The sequence below is a fragment of the Mus caroli genome, unplaced genomic scaffold (assembly GCF_978045245.1).
Source record: "Mus caroli unplaced genomic scaffold, Mus_caroli_1 scaffold_15, whole genome shotgun sequence".
Lineage (NCBI taxonomy): Eukaryota > Metazoa > Chordata > Mammalia > Rodentia > Muridae > Mus > Mus caroli.
The window spans coordinates 43254198-43270325 of NW_028227270.1; the positions used below are offsets into that span (position 1 = coordinate 43254198).

General features: G+C 39.5%; 1 long non-coding RNA gene across 5 annotated transcripts in view; it reads right to left on the reverse strand.

The window, feature by feature from the left end:
* Positions 1-406: 406 nt before the first annotated feature.
* LOC110308128 (uncharacterized) overlaps positions 407-16128 on the reverse strand; it is a 36288-nt gene continuing 20566 nt past the window's right edge. For 3 of the 5 annotated variants that reach the window (XR_003834676.2, XR_015045387.1, XR_003834677.2), the window contains exons 2-4: positions 9566-9761; positions 6718-6871; positions 407-3135 (exon numbers count right to left, since the gene is read on the reverse strand). This is a non-coding gene — a long non-coding RNA (uncharacterized LOC110308128). Of the gene's footprint in view, positions 3136-6717; positions 6872-7443; positions 7595-9565; positions 9762-16128 lie in introns of all 5 variants that reach the window. The other 2 variants (XR_015045389.1, XR_015045388.1) reach the window with 2 other exon arrangements.

Sequence of the window (16128 nt, forward strand, 5' to 3'; positions counted from 1 at the left end):
ACATAAAAATATAAAAAATTTTCATGGTTTCTCTCATTTGAAATATATACAATCATGCATGTATCCATGTGTCTTAGAGTTATTATTGCTGAAATATATGGTACTAAATATGTAAAATCCAATGTAAGGCCCTACAGCTTTCATTACAAATATCCAAAAATGTATGAACATTATTTCAACTGTATAGACTTGCATCTAATTAATCTTGGTGTAAAATATTTTTGTTTACTTGGTAGTATTTTTATAATAATGCTTATAAATTAAAAAAGAAAATTCCCAAAATTTGTTTATATATCTCACCTGTTTGGAGTATAAATTACGAAAATAAATCAATAATTTCTCAGCTACATAAAAAAAAAGAAAACCAAATTCTAAGAAAACAAACAATCCAATAATAATGGGGACATGTAACTGAACAGAAGTACTTCAAAAGAAGAATACAAATGGCTGAGAATTATGTGAAAAATGTTCATCATCTTTAGTTATTAGGGAAATGGAAATTAAAATCACATGGATATTTAATCTTATACCAGTTAGAATGACTAAGATTATATGGAACACTCAGAGGGTGGATGAGGAGGAGGGGATAAAATATGGAGTATAAAAATAAATTAATTTTAAAAAAAACCTGAGCCACTAGTTTAAAACCAAACACTGAGAAGATAATATTCATGAAAAAGCTTTGAAATTATTCTTTTACCTCTCATCCACTCTTTCAAAAGTTCCCGCTTAGTTCACCATTATTTCAAAGAAAAATAAAAGAAAATTTAGCTTTACAAAAAAAAAAGAAGAAGACATAGCCCTGTTACTAGATGTTTTCATGAGATTAGATATAGCTGGCACTAACACTGAGATAACCTTCCTGACAAAACAAATGTTATGTTAGACTGAAACAAATAATAGATGCTGATATAGACAGATGTGAGACTACTCAGTTTATGATAATAAAAAGTCTACTCCATAACAAAGCCTATGAACTTCGGGAAGTTCCATGGTTGGGCCTTATAGTTATCAGAGAAAGAGTGTGGGGAGGATAAACCTACTCCATCTTGAGACCACCCTCCATCTTTAGAGAAACTTGATCTATAGCTGAACCCAGGCTGCACCCAAGTATTAGGAAAGACCCCACTGCTTTTCCTTGGCCCCAGAGTTACTCCCTAGCTACTTCCTAGCAACAGTCAATCAAAGACTAGTCTGATTGTTTCAAATGTACTTTCAGACTATTTGTGATTGTTCATGGCTAACCCTCCTTGCTTGCTTGCCATTCCCTATAAAACCTTATCCTGATGGAGCCTTGGGGCTGCTCCACCTTCCTGTCCTGCTGTGTCAGGGTTGGCAAAGAGCCCAAACTCAAGCTTGTAATAAAAAGACCCTAATGTAATCAATTAATTAATGTAACATTGAAGTTAGCTCCTTGGTGGCCTTTTGGGGTTCATGAACATTTCTTGGCACAATAACTGAATAGTCACTGAAAAGCACACTCCCATTTCAGGTTGAAAGCCATGTTACAGCCTTTATCACAGCAATTGATAAGTTTCCTTTTCTTTCTTAGAGAGAATAACCATTCTTTAATTCAATAGCTATTTGTTAGACAGCCTGTGTCATGGAGCACATCAAAAATGGAAATGCAAAATTCCATCAAACAGGTAACTTTTGTACTTACCCTTAAAAAAAAGTCTAGTACAGCAACAAAAAGGCACACAACTAAGAACCATAAACTACAATTTCTACAACATAGCCCTGAAGTGGGAAAGCTCAGTGAGAGGAGCTATTCTCCAAGAAAAGTGATTCTCACATGGGAAGCTGCTACTTACAAGATGAGTCACAACAAAAATATGACTGAAGTCAAGAGTGCAAAACAGACTGTCATTGTCCCATGACCAAGAGCCACTGAGTTTGCCAAGAATGCAAGGACTAAGCATGCTGTTGGATGAGAAAATAAAAGGCTGTCATGAGTGAGGCTGGAGCAATCTGCAGTGGCCTGATAGCAGAAAACCACTAAAGACTAGAAATAATGGATCTATATATTTTATAAACAATAAAGGCCATAGTACAATTTTTTAATTTATTTTATTTATTTACATTTCAATTGATGTCCCCCTTCCTGGTCTCTCCTCTACAAACACTCCACTTCCCTCCCCTTTGGCTCTAAGAGGGTGGTCCCCCACCTACTTACTCCCTGCTGACTCCTCCAGCAACAAGCCTCCACAAGACCAAGCACCTCCCCTCCCACTGATGCCAGACAGTCTTCTGCTACATATGTAGTGGGGGACCACAGATCCACCCATGTATACTCTTTGGTTGGTGGTTTAGGCCCTGTAGTCTGGTTGGTTGATGTTGTTCTTCCTATGGTATTGAAATCCCCTTCAGTTCCTTCAGTTCTTCCCCTAACTTTTCCATTGGAGTCTCCAGGCTCAATTCAATGATTGGCTGTGAGTATCTCCATCTGTCTTAGTTAGGTGCTGGCAGATCCTCTCAGAGACTACCAGGCTCCTGTCTGTAAGCACTTCTTGACATCAGCACTAGTATCAGAGTTTGGTATCTGCAGATGGGATGGATCCTAAGGTGGGACAGTCCTTGAATGGCTTTTCCTTCAGTCTCTGCTCCATTTGTTGTTGTTGTTGTGTTGTTGTTGTTGTTGTTGTTCCTGTATTTCCTTTAGCCAGGAAAAATTCTGAATTAAAAATTTTGAGATGTATGGGTAGACCCCATACCTTTACTAGGAGCCATATTTATCTACTAGAGGTGGACTCTTCAAGTCCTATCTCCCCGCTGTTGGGTGTTTTGGCTAATGTCATGAAATCACAGACATCTGAGGCCATATCTCAGGTAGAACACTAACCTATCATGTGCAAGGCCCAGGAGTCAATCTTTACAGCCACAAATGCAATAAAATAACTCTTACAGAAACATAAGATTCCACTTTTTCATTGACAATGGTTGTGCTGGCTAATTTTATGTCACTTGACACAGGCTAGAGATATCTGAGAGGAAGGAATCCAACTTGAGACATGCCTCTATAAGACTTGGCTGTAGGCAAGACTGTAGAGCATTTTCTTAATTGATGACTGATGTGGAAAAGTTCAATTCATTGTGGATGGGTTCACACACCTGGACTGGTTGTGATTCTTGGATCTGTAAGAAAGTAGAATGAGAAAACCAAGGGGAGCAAGTCCATAGGCAGCACCCCCCCCCCATGGCTTCTGTATCAATTGCTGCCTCCAGATTCCTATGCTGTCTGAGTTCCTGTACTGACTTTCTTCAGTGCTAGATTATGGATGTGGACTTGTAAGCCAAATAAACCCTTTCCTCCCCAACTTGCTTTTGGTCATGGTGTTTTATCAGAAAAAATAGTAATCTTAACTAAGACAATAGTCAAACATTTTCTATTTCATGATATATCTGCTATACAATAATTAACTACTATTTTAGATGATCTGTCTAATATTAAATGCATTTTCCAGAGCCCTAGTGCCAGCCTGTAGAAAACATGAGAATTACCAGTTCTACTCCTTAAAGAGTGAAGCAGATATTCAGGATATTCCTAAATATTCCTAAGAGGTACCATACAGATTCTACTTCAAGAATTCCAGGCAGAAACTGACGTGAAAACAACAGTCCTCCTCATACCCAGCTCTGATGCCTATGCACCACAAAAATAATCAGCATGGAACAATAACCCTATGGATGCAGTAATGCCATGCATACATTGTTGGTAACCTACAACTTTCTAACTGGACTTAAAACCCACTCAACACAAGGGAAGACATGCCTGGTACTTGAAACCTAGCCAACTACCCACAAGTAAAGTTATGGCTTGTGAAGGAAAACTTACATCTGGCACTTTACTATACCAGCATAATCTCTAACTACATTTAAATATTTCTTCTTATACTCACAGATAAGTGTAGTTCTCACCCCTCATGAAGGAAGCTTCTCTTTTCAACAGATGGAGATCACTACAGAAAGCCACAACTAATCAAATGCAGAGCTGAAAACCCAGTCTCAGTGACTATATCTATACAACAACTCCTGACCTAAGACTCGGGGATCATTGTGGAAGAGAGAGACTAAAGATTGTAAGTGGCTCCTGGGCATATACCCAGAAGATATTCCAACTTGTAATAGGGACACATGCTCCACTATGTTCACAGCAGCCTTATTTATAGTAGCCAAAAGCTGGAAAGAACCCAGATGTCCCTCAACAGAGGAATGGATACAGAAAATGTGGTACATTTACACAATGGAGTACTACTCAGCTATTAAAAACAATGAATTTATGAAATTCACAGGCAAATGGATGGATCTGGAGGATATAATCCTAAGTAAGGTAAACAAATCACAAAAGAACACACATGATATGCACTCACCGATAAGTGGGTATTAGCCCAGAAACTTAGAATATCCAAGATACAATTTGCAAAACATATGAAACTCAAAAAGAAGGAAGACCAAAGTGTGGATACTTCCTTCCCTCTTGGAAGGGGGAACAAAATACAAATGGACAGAGTTACAGAGACAAAATTCAGAGCTGAGACTGAAGGAAGGACCATCCAGAGACTGCCCCCCCCCTACTGGGGATCCATCCCATAAACAACCACCAAACCCAGACACTATTGCATATACCAACAAGATTTTGCTGACAGGACCCTGATATAGCTGTCTCCTGTGATGCTATGCCAGTGCCTCACAGTGGATCTCAGAACTGGATGCTCACAGTCATCTATTGGGTAGAACACAGGGTCCCCAATGAAGGAGCTAGAGAAAGTACCCAAGGAGCTGAAGGGATCTGCAGTCCTAGAGGAGAAACAACAATATAAACTAACCAGTACCTCCAGAGCTCATGTCTCTAGCTGCACATGTAGCATAGGATGGCCTAGTCAGCCGTTAATGGGAGGATAGGCCCTTAGTCTTTCGAAAATTCTATGCCCCAATATAGGGAAATGCCAGGGCCAGGAAGTGGAACTGGGTGATTTGGGGAGCAGGGGGAGATGGGAGGGTGTAGGGGATTTTGGAGAGGAAACTAGGAATGGGGATAGCATTTGAAATGAAAATGAAGAAAACATCCATTATAAAAAAAAAAAGATTATAAGTGTCAGAAGATCAGAAAGTTTGCTGTGTGATTGTGTCTCCCAGTGATGTCAAAAGCAACACTCATAATATCTCACCAACAACCTTCTGGTTTCCATCTGTTCCTGGAGCTGACCCTGTGCCACAGATCTCCATACCTAGATCCTGACAGGGGAGAGCAGGTTTCCAAGGAGTGCTAACACACCTGAGAACACAGGTAAGACCACCACTTCTGCTCACACACCTGGCCCAAGAGGGACCCATCCAGAGACATCAGGACACAGGAACCAAGGAACAGCCAGAGACCCAATCATTCTGGTTTCCATCTGTGCCCCAGAGCTGACCCTGTGCCACAGCAATCCAGATCCAGATCCTGCCTGGAAGGAGCTGATCTCCCAGCAGTGCTGACACACCTGTAAGCACAGGTAGGACCACACTTCTTCTCTGAAGGACCCATCTGGAGCCCAAAGGAAACAGGAACCAAGGAACAAACAGGGACAGGATCCTTCCTGTTTACATCTATGTCTGGAGCTGAACTTGTGTCCCAGCTCTCCATAGTCAAATTCCTCTAGAAGAGAACTGATCTCACAGAAATACTGACACACAGGCTCAGAGACATTAAGAGCAGCTAACACCAAAGATAACGAGATGGTGAGAGGCATGGGCAAGAACAAAAGCAACAGAAATCAGTGATTACTCGGCATCATCAGAAACCAGTTCTCCCACCACAGCAAGTCCTGGATAACCCAACACACTGGAAAAGCAAGACCCTGAATTAAAATCACATCTCATGATGCTAATAAAGGAGAAAGGCATGAATTATTCCCTTAAAGAAATACAGGAGAATACAGATAAACACGTAGAAGCTGCTACAGTAGAAACACAAAAATTCCCTAAAGAATTACAGTAAAACAAAACAAAAATGTGAAGGAATTGAACAAAACCATCCAGGATCTAAAAATAAATATTATAATGAAATCAATAATAAAAATTCTGAGACAAGTTATCAAAAAAATTTAAGCAATAACATTTTTTCAAGTGTGTGTGTTAGTGTATATATGTGTGTGTACATATAGTGTGTTTGTGTGTTTTGTGTGTGTGTGTGTATAAAACTCATTTTGCAAAGTCTAAAGATTAATATAAGGCCTCAATCACCCTCCACATTATCTTTTTAAAATATTTTGAGATTTCATTTATTTTTATGTGTCTGAGTGTTTGTTTGACCGAATGTATGTCTATGCACAATATATGTGCAGTGTTCACTGAGGATATAAGAAGGAACTAGATCCCCTGAGACTAGAGTACAGATGGTTGTTGGCTGCTATGTGGGTGCTAGGGGTTGAACCCACGTTTTCCTCTGAGAGATCAGTCAGTGCTACTTTGCAACCTCTCTAACCCTTTCACCTTATTTTTGAGATAGGTAGTTCTCTCAGCACATGAAGCTCACATTTTGGCTAGTCACTGACCAGTAAGCCCCCATTCAATAGCAGAATTGTGGTTAGAAGCACATGACAACATCTGGCTTTCCTGTGGGGTTATCAAGTTTATGCCACAAATAGTTTACCCAGCAGGCATCTGCCCACCCCCCAGATCTTCCTTTTTCACTCTTATTTTGATTGCATACACTCAACCAATGAAGCATCATACTTCACTATCCCAATAGGGGAACATCAGAGTAGTCTTCATAGCATCTCCAATGCATAAAGTAGGGATCCGTTTCCAATTGTGTCAACAGTGGAACTGAACCTGCTGCTTGGTTACTTCTATTGCCAAAGCTCCTTCCTCAACAACAGCTTAATATCTGCAAAGTGGATGTTGCCAATGTCACAAGGAAAAACAAAAAGATAAAATGATTATTATAGAATAAAATTTGCCTTTGGTTCCAAACCACTATATTCTGATAAACTTTTTTAAAAATCAAAGAAATGTTTAAAATTCTTCTTATACATAAAATTTTACACTTGTGTTTACTCTGGAACATTTGTTATACTCTAAAATATCATTGATTAAAATATAGAATAATCAACCCTAACCACAACCCCCAACTGAAAATTTTCTCAACTGTCTTAAAGGAAAGATTGTTTCTGACATGTGGAACCAGATGTGTCTAATGGTGATGCTCAAAGCATGGATGCAAGCCAACTCACATCCCTTGTCACCAATAGCAATAACTGTGGAAATTACAGAATATTTTTGTTAATGTTAGCAATATTCTCAATAGCATTAAATGCAATATGACTACAACCAAAATTACTTTGACATTTCCCAGAATTCTGAAAAATATTCCCACTTTTCATGCAGAAAAAGTACTTTAATTTCTAGCTACTTATTCACTCTCCTTAGTAAAGAAGTTGTGTAATAAAGTGTTCCTACCAATTCTTGAAATAGAATTTTTCTGGTTTCCACATGAAACTCAGCAAGAAGGAAGACCAAAGTGTGGATATATCGGTCCTTCTTAGAAGGGAGAACAAAGTAGGCAATGGCCCAAGCTTCTGACCTTCAGGCTAAACTCCTCCCCAGTCACCTAGCAACAGTAAAGACCATAAAAGGAGCTGTTAGGCCCCCACCTCACTCTCTTATGCTCTTACTTCTCACTCTCTTGCTTCTTATCCCTCTCTCTCCTCTCTGTCTTCTCTCCTTCCTCCTCTCGTTGTCTTCTCCTCTCCTCTCCTCTCTCCCTCTTACTCTCTAGCCTTCTCTCTCTCTCTCTCTCTCTCTCTCTCTCTCTCTCTCTCTCTCTCTCTCTCTCTCTCTCTCTCTCTCCTACCTTCTCTCTTTCCTGCTGCCTTTCTACAATAAAGCTCTAAAACCATAGAGAGTCTCTGATCATCAAGATCCACTGCACTCACTCTCACCAGTGTTGGGAACCTCTCTTCCCTCATCCCTCTCTCCCATAACCCCCAGTGGCTTTAGCAAAGTAGCCGGGAGCTCCCAGGTAGGGCTACACCAGGCTACCCCTTGCCACCCCCCAAAGAGTGGGTCAGAGGCTTAGATGGCGATCCGGGGATGAGAAGAAGGTAGATAGTAGCCCTCCCACACCAGACTGACCAGAGAATAGGTGGAACTCTGATGGAGAGTGGGTCTTCCCCTTCCCCCTCCTCCCCCAGGGCCCCATTTTAATTCCCAACATTTGGTAGCAGAGGATAATTTGGGCCATTGACTATGTGACTTCTAGACATGCTTCTCTTGTGGTGGCTGTAGGGCGCAGTAACTTAGGCATGAGCCAGAGTTCCAGGAGCATGAGGGAACGCCTACCGTGTCATGAAGATGAATTATCACCCTTTGGGGTTCAGACCTCAGCTCACCTGGAGACCAACCTGTCTGTGCATAGCCCAATTCCCCACAGCAACCAACCATTGGAATGAGCATAGGGTAAGGAGCTAGAGAAAGAACCCAGGAGTTGAAGGGGTTTGCAGCCTCATAGGAGGAACAACAATATGAACTAACCAGCAACCCCCAGAGCTCCCTGGGGTTAAACCACCAACCAAAGAGCACACTTGGTAGGACTTATGGCTCCAGCTGCATATGTAGTGGAGAATGGCCTTGTTGGTCACCAATGGGAAGAAAGGCCCTTAATCCTGTGAAGGTTCTGTGCCCAAGTATAGGGGAATGTCAGGGCCAGGACGTGGGAGTGGGTGGGTTGGTGAGCAGGGAGGAAGAGAGAGGAGATAAGGGGTTTTTGGAGGGGAAACCAGGAAAGGGGATAACATTTGAAATGTAAATCAAGAAAATATGTAGTAAAAAGGAATTTTTTCGTGAGGGTTGGGAAGAGGAGTAGACATTACTAAAAAACATTATGAGTAGAATTAATATTATGCCTCTGTATTATATAAAAGAATAATATATTCAAGTGAAACTGTTAGAAACCCTTCAGAAGCAGTAAAAAATACAACTCAAAATCACAGTTCTAGGAGCACACAGTTTCAGGATAATAGCTGCATCAATATTATTGAAACAATTGTTTCAGAAAAAAATTGAAAGATCAGATGAACAGATCCCAATTCTCTAACATTAGTAACTAATGAAGTAGAATGTACTGCCATGGGGACTGGATTTATATGTTCTAAAACGTTTCAGATAGTTGGCATTTGGAGTAAGCCAATATGATTCTATGTACTTTATAATGTAATCATAAAGGAGAACATTAGAAACACAAACTTTTGATCAAAAGCCTGTGACTCTTAGGAGAACCTATAATTTTTTAAAAATGGCTAAAAATCAATAAAATTGGTTTTTGTTGTTGTTGGTTTTTTTTTTTTTTTTGCTTGTTTGTTTTTTGTTTTGTTTTGTTTTCAAGACAGGGTTTCTCTGTGTAGCCCTGGCTGTCCTGGAACTCACTTTGTAGAGCAGGCTAGCCTCGAACTCAGAAATCCGCCTGCCTCTGCCTCCCAAGTGCTGGGATTAAAGGCGTGCACCACCACCACCTGGCTTAGGCTGCCTTTCTTGTTTTTTAAACATCAAAATAATTTTGTCTCAGCTATGTGTAGTTACTTACAAAAAGAAAAGGCTAAATTATAGCTAAGGTCCTCAGTTAGAGCAAGCAGAGTTCAGTGGAAAAGTAGAGCATCACACTAGGTCACAGCAATGGCCATACATAAAGCCTTGAGTTCCTCTTGCAGGCACAAACGAGGAGCATTCAGCAGAACTATTGAAACCATCTGCAGCAATCTGCTACACCATTCCATAGCCACCTGCAAACAAATAAGTTCTGTTAGCTTTTAAAGCACTGCAAAAACATGGTCAGTCATAATTGCATGTTTAAAAATATTTGGTATATTCTCTTTATCAACAAAGTCTTCATAATGTCCCTCTATCATCCTTCAAATTACTGAAACTGGGAGTTCTCTATAAGGCTACAAACTCTGAAGATGGTTTTTCATTTTGATTTCCAATTTCTACAATATATGGCTCAGCTCTAAACAAAAGTCTGTATTATCAAAATATATTATATACATTTATATACATGTATGTATGAAATTTTTGAATAATAAATTAAACATGTTATTTTTTGTGTGGTAAAATGAAAATCTAGTAGAAGTTAAAAATATAAAACCTGGCCTCTGTATTATCCTATAATCAGTTCTAAAATATGTTTTATATATAATATTACAGACACTAAAAAAAAGAAGTCAGGTTTATAATAAATGGTTCAGGGAAACAATATTATTTGAGATAAATATTAAGAAAGTACTTGCTGACACTCAGGAGAACAGGCCCTGTACCTTACCTGGGTAGTACAGTAGAGCTGACCCTGGTATGAGGAGAGAAAAAAAGATGGCTCCACCATTTTTCTGATATGCTGTGACATGAACAAGGGAGATATCCTCCCCTCATGCTCCTTGCTACCTACAGCAGGCAGAAGAGCTGGCCCCAAAGTCATCAGATCAGGAGAGCTGTCCCTGCCCCTCAGCTACTGCAGCACTCTAGAAAACACTCCCCAAAACTTGTCTGTCATGTAGTGGCATGGGTGAAAGAGAGATGTCCTCTGCAACCCTCACCCCTTGCTACCTACAGCAAGCAGAAGAGCTAGCCCTGGGGTCATGAGAGCAGGAAAACAAGCCCTGCACCTCATCTGGGCAACACAAAGAGTTGGCCCTTGTTGCCAGGATTGAAGGTGAGCTGAATCTGCTGCAGCACTTGGGAAAGCAGGCCCAGCACCTAACCTGAGCAGCACAATAGAGTTAACCCTGACAGTGTGGGTGTAGATTAGCTAGCCCTAAGGGCATGAGAGCTGGAGAGCTGGCACTGCCCCTTGCAGACAACAACATTGGATAGGCCAGCCAGGATAGGACAGGAAAGCTTATCTCCGTGAGGTGGGTTCATGGCAGTTAGAAGGCTGACAAGCCTAGAAACCTCTCAAGACCAGATCTAGGACTTTGAATTGGCCCACCCCAACATCTACCACATCAGTGAACTGCTGGAGCTGTGAACAGGGTGGTCCTACAAATCCTAAACTACAGAATCTCCATGGGCAACAAGAGGGTATGTGAGAGGAGTCCCAGTGAGGATCCAGTATTGATGGCAGAAGTCAGAGGCCTTGGACAAGACCAAGGAGTCATTACATGAACATTTGCAAGCAAAGACATCTAGGCAAAAGGGTATAGGGTGGAAGGCAGATACAGGGAAAAGGAGATGAGTGGGATTGGAATGTATGATGTGAAATTCACAAAGAACCAATCCAAAGTTAAAAGAAAGGAAAGAAGGAAGGGAGGAAGGAAGGAAGGAAGGAAGGAAGGAAGGAAGGAAGGAAGGAACGAACGAACGAAGGAACGAAGGAAGGAAGGAAGGAAGGAAGGAAGGAAGGAAGGAAGGAAGGAAGGAAGGAAGGAAAGGAAGGAGGGAAGGGGGAGAGAGGAAGGGAGAGAGGGATGGAGGGAGGGAGGGCAAACTTGCTGGAAAAAGGAATAAGTAAGACACAAGCCTTCTTAGTGGAGGAAGGAGTGAAGGTATGGCAGTGTAAAAGACTACACAGTTATCTGAAAACATCAGGTAGCTTTGGGAAAGTAGAAGATGGGATAAGAAAAACATAAGAAGAATTGTGGAAATGCCCAACAGACCAAAAAGCTAGAATGCTTTCCTCATAAAGAAGTTAAGCCAGTAGAATAATGTGAGTATTAAAAATGTCTTGGCAAGAGCCTGAAAGTAAGAGGTACAAGACTGATGACAAGGAGCTCAATCACACAATACAAGGCTGATTTAGCCTACTGATGCTTGGAAATACAGTGACCCAACTCATCACCCATGACCATCAAGCTAATTACACAATGGGTCACATATTCAGATACATATTTAGAATACTATGGAATCTATCTTATTGTAAAGAACTGTTGTGGCATAATCTTCAATGAAAAATATGTCAAAAACTTAACAAGTATTATATGATGATTTAGAAATATTAATAATGTCTATCTCTACTTATTAGAGCTATGTGTCATGATTTTCTGGTTAGAGATACAGTACAAATACTAAATGCAGGAGTTATATTGTAGGTGTATCAATTACAGTTAAATGCCACAACTCTGTATTTTGATTACTTCTGGTTTTCTGTAATCATCTCTGTCTGTCAAGGGAAAGAGATGTTTCCATGATGAGGGGTGAGACTTACACTTATCTGTGGGTAAAAGGACAAATATTTATAGTGCACTTAGGGATAATGCTGATTTAGCGGCAGTTGTAGATTCTTCTCTAAGACCCATAATTTCACTAGCTTGGGGTAGCTGTTTAGGTTTCCCTCTTATTGAGTGGGTCTTAAGTTCAATTAGAGAGCTGTTGCTTACCAACAAGGTATATGTATCACTACTGTACCCTTAAAGTAATGCATGCCATTCTGGTCATTGTTATAGTACACAAGATGCACAGCTGGGTCTGGGCAGGACTGGCAGTTCTTTCCTTCTTTGGAAGCATGTGTGGCACTTTCTGATACTATGCAAGCTAGTCCTTGGGAAATACTTTCAGGTTGCATACAGTGTGAATCCTCTGGTCCTATGTCTGAAATGCTTGATGTCTTCAGCAATGGGGATTTACTTTCTGCCTTTGGGGGTAACCAGGGACAACAGAAATAACCCAAAATGTTTTGGAAGTCTCTTGGACAACAACAGCCAAGAATTCATAAATGAATCCTCATACATGGCTTTGGTTATGCTCTGGCTCTTGTTTGTCCAGAAGGAAATTCTTCCTTTAAACTATGTATGTATATATTTTTTGTAAGAATAAACAAGTCCTGTCTCATAAACAAATATTTATATATGACTCATCTATTGGCATGCACTCATAATTGGCCCAATATTTTCATAAACTTCAAACTTATATATAAAACCACAACTAGAGAACTTTCTAATATACTACCTCAGAAACATTAACTATTGTTAATGGAATACTTTTATCCTCTCAGATGATGTCCTAACCACTAGTTCCTGTGATTGTGACCTTATCTGAAAATAGAGTTTTTACAAATAATCAAAATCAAATGAAGTCATTAGAGTGAATTCTGGTCCAATATCACTTACATGCTTAAAAACAATGAAACATGGACATAAAAACAAACGTGTGCATGAAGAGAAAGCACATGAGGATGAAGGCAGAGACCAAAGTAGCACACCAAAGATTGCCAAACAGCCTCCAGGAAGGAACACAGACAAGAACAGATTCTCCCTCACAGCCTGTGAATGCCCCAACCTGCTGACACCCTGACTGTGCTGCTAGCCTTCAGTACTGAGAAAATAATCTCTATTGTTTAGATCATCAAGTATGCATGACTTTTAGCACATGAGAAAGAAAATATACATTTTGGCAAAACTTCTTTTACTCCCTGAAGGTCAAGATATAGGACACAAAAAAGAAAAACTTAGTATTTAAAAAAAAAAGTGGTAGAATGGAGTGGGGTCTGTGGCAGAGAGAAGGATAACTAAAGGCTCAATGGATGCAACAAGTATGGGTGCACAGTTAGCTGATAAAGGAGCTTATAAATAGAGCCTATCCTTTACCTGCTGGAAGGCTTGAGTCACCACCAGGACAACCTTGCCCCATGTCCCTGCAGGCCCAGCTTAAAGAATTACAAGGAAACACAACCAAACAGGTGAAGGAATTGAACAAAAATATCCAGGATCTAAAAATGGAAGTAGAAACAATAAAGAAATGACAAAGGGAGACAACTCTGGAGATGGAAAACCTAGGAAAGAGATGGGGAGCCAGAGATGCAAGCATAACCAACAGAATACAAGAGATAGAAGAGAGAATTCAGGCATATAATATACCATAGAAATCATTGTTACAATAATCAAAATAATGCAAAATGCAAAAGATCCTAACACAAAAAAAACAGGAAATCCAGGACACAATGAGAAGACCAAATCTAAGGATAATAGTTATAGAAGAGAGTAAAGATTCCCAACTTAAAGGGCCAGTAAATATCCTCAACAAAAGTATAGATGAAAACTTCCCTAACCTAAAGAAAAAGATGCCCATGAACATTAAAGAAGCCTACAAAACACCAAATAGATTGGATCAGAAAAGAAATCCCTCCTGTCACATAATAATCAAAACACCAAATGCACAAAACAAAGAAAGAATATTAAAATCACTAAGGGAAAAAGGTCAAGTAACATATAGAGGCAGACCTATTAGAATTACACCAGATTTCTCACCAGAGCTGATGAAAGCCAGAAGATTCTGAGCAGATGTCAAACAAACCCTAAGAGAATAAAAATGCCAACCCAGGCTACTATACCCAGCAAAACTCTCAATAATAATAGATGGAAAAACCCAGATATTCCATGACAAAACTGAATTTACAAAATACCTTTCTACAAATTCAGACCTTCAAAGGAAAGTAGATGAAAACTCCAACATAAGGAGGGAAGCTACACCCTAGAAAAAGCAAGAAAGTAATCTTCTTTTAACAAACCAAAAAGAAGCTAGCCACAAAAAACATAATTCCATGTTTAACAACAAAAAAACAGGAAGCAACAATATTTTTTCCTTAATAACTCTTAATATAAATGGACTCAATTTCCCAATAAAAAGTCTTAGACTGGATACTTAAACAGGACCCATCATTTTGCTGTATACAGGAAACACACCTCAGTGACAAAGACAGATACTACTTTGGAGTAAAAGGCTGGAAAACGATTCTCCAAGCACATGGTCCCAAGAAACAAGCTGGAGTAGCCATTCTAATATTGAATAAAATCAACTTTCAACCTAAAGTTATCAAAAAGGATAAGGAAGGACACTTCATACTCATCAAAGGAAAAATCTAACAAGAAGAACTTTCTATTCTGAACATCTAAGCTCCTAGTACAAGAGCATCCACATTCATTAAAGGAACTTCGCTAGAGCTCAGAGAACACATTGTACTGCACACATTAATAGTGGGAGACTTCAGCACCCCACTCTCAGCAATGGACAGATCATGGAAACACAAACTAAACAGAGACAAAGTGAAACTAACAAAAGCTATGAAGCAAATGGATTTAACAGATATCTGTAGAACACTTTATCCAAAAAAAAAAAAAAAAAAAGAATATATCATCTTTTTAGCACCTCATGGTACCGTCTCAAAAATTGACCATATAATTGGTCACAAAACAGGCCTAAAATATACAAGAATACTGAAATAATCCCATATACGCTATCATATCACCATGGACTAAGGCTAGTCTTCGAACTACAGAAACCCACGTACATTCTATTCAAGCTGAACAACATTCTATTCAATGATAACTTGGTGAAGGAAGAAATAAAGAAAGCAATCAAAGACTTTTTAGAGTTTAAAGAAAATGAAGCTACAGAATACCCAAACTTATGGGACACAATGAAAGCAATCTTAACAGAAAAACTCATAGCTCTGAGTGACTCCAAAAAGAAAATGGAGAGGGCACACACTAGCAGCTTGACAACAAACCTAAAAGCTCTAGAACAAAAAGAGGCAAATACACCCAAGAGGAGTAGAAAGCAGAAAATAATCACTCAGGGCTGAAATCAGCCAAGTAGAAACAAAAAGAATTGTACAAAGGATCAACCAAACCAGGAGTTGGTTCTTTGACAAAATCAACAAAATAGATAAATCCTTAGCCAGAATAACTAGAAGGCACAAAGACAATATCCTAATTAACAAAATCAAAAATGAAAAGGGAGACATAACAGCACAAACCAAGGAAATCTGAAAAAAAAAATCATCAGATCCTACTACAAAAGTCTATACTCAACAAAACTGGAAAATCTGGATGAAAAGGACAATTTTCTAGATATAATCAGTTACCAAAGTTAAACCAGGATCAAAAAACCCCTAAAGAAATAGCAGAATTCATTAGATGTCACTCAACCAAAACCAGCCCAGACCAGATGGGTTTAGTGCAGAGTTCTATCAGGCCTTCAAAGATCTAATACCTATACTCCTGAAACTATTCCACAAAATAGAAACAGAATGTATTCTACCCAATTAGTTATATGAAGCCATAATTACTCTGGTACCTACACCACACAAAGACCCAACAAAGAAAGAGAACTTTGTGGAGCTGTGATAGGCAGCCTATTTTTGTTGAATGAGACTTGCTCTGG